This window comes from Cyprinodon variegatus, unplaced genomic scaffold (genome assembly GCF_000732505.1).
Source record: "Cyprinodon variegatus isolate N-32 unplaced genomic scaffold, C_variegatus-1.0 Scaffold1398, whole genome shotgun sequence".
In the NCBI taxonomy this organism is placed as follows: domain Eukaryota; kingdom Metazoa; phylum Chordata; class Actinopteri; order Cyprinodontiformes; family Cyprinodontidae; genus Cyprinodon; species Cyprinodon variegatus.
In genome coordinates this window covers 81268-82990 of record NW_015151851.1, presented here as the reverse complement: position 1 = coordinate 82990, position 1723 = coordinate 81268, and positions in this window count along the sequence as shown.

Here is a 1723-nt window from a genome sequence, read left to right as displayed (position 1 = left end):
AAATATATACTTATACAAAATATATCTGCAAAATCTCTAATATTCAACAACAAAAAATACTTAGTTAAGCATATTGTGCAAAACAACAATAAAAAAAATTAAACTCCTATCAGATTTATAGTATGGATGTTTTGGACCTTCTCCCCCCTGGAAGGATTCTCTGAGCATCAAACTGAGCTGAGGATTCAAACTGGTGGTTTGGATCAACTTTTCCCCAAGTATTGTTTGGGCTTCCCTCTGAGCAGGGGATTCATCTCCACAAGAAACCGTTCAAGTACCGGAGAAAAATCTAAGTGGCAGTCAGCTTCTCCGTTCCTAAACGAAACACGTCAACCTGGTTAAACCCTGTCCACTCTCCAACGAACAAGTCAACTGGAACTGTTACTGGAACAACCCACACCGACTGGATTCAACAAAAGACATTTTTTTCTGGAAACGTGAGTCCTGTTGCCTTTATTCCCTTCTTCAATTCAAAGACACAAATTTCCCACTGAGCCTTAACTAACCGCAGAATCTTCCCCTTCACTTTTCAGTCCCGGTTTGACAGTGTTCAGATCAGCACTGGATTCCTCTCTACCAACTCACAATAAAACCTACTAAACTTTCTCTGGTCTCTCTGTTTGGTTTTCTGCATGTGGGTCAGATCTTTAAATAAAATCATGACAGGTTTCTGCTTGCATGTTAAAGGTGTTGCAGAAAAGTAGGGAATTAATTTTAGAGATAAAAACTAAATTATTCAACAAAAAAAAGGGCCCGTTTGCCAAAACTTTGATCCAACCAAAAGAGAAATATTAATATTGGCAAAACAGAAAATGATCAAAAACAAGTCACTCAGGCTACGTACACACAGTATCCTGAAGTGGCCCAAATCAGATTTTTTTTTTGCCCATATCTAACATGTATCTGATATTTTCATGAGAGTCTGAACAACACAGATCCGATTTTTTTCCAATGCAACCCAGTCCACTTAGCTATGTGGTCCTGAAACCGATACGAATCTGATCTTTTCACATGTAACCTCTGTCAGGTCGCATTTATCTGACCAAAACACCATTAAAACTCAACAAAGGTTCTATTCTGTGTCTTGCTACACATAACTGGGAAGAAAAATAACAACCATGGCAGATGATAATGCAGAGAGCAATCTTTATTTTTAACCATCTTGAAAAGATTGAGTTTTTAGGGTTGGGAAAGAGAGCTGGATCACCTCCAGCACCACCATCCATGTTTACTTCCGTAAACACAGAGAACGCTAGCTTGTAACATCATTCCATACTTTACTGCACATGCGGGGCACTTAAGCTGTATATACGCAGTTCACAAAGGAGATCACATACAAATCTATATATTTGGAAATGTGAAAAGCAAAGCAAAACAAATTGAACTTCACACTAAATCGGAATTGAGCATTAAGGCCTGCAGTGTGAACGTAACAATAGTGGATGAGGCTGTGCATGAATTAAATGCATGGAAGTAATCTAACCTAATGTGTAACCTAAAATAACAGTTATAAAATAAAGATATATATTATCTTTACATCCCACTTTTTAACTTAAAGGGATAGTTCGGTATTTTTGACATGAATCTGTATGGCATCCCCATCACCAGTGTCATGCAATCACACTGACTTACCCCTGGCAGCGTCCTGTGAGCAGAGTTCTCGTCCAGTTTTGGTCAAGCCGAAAGTAGTCCGGCAGGTTTGCTAGAGCCAGCGAAATAAAAC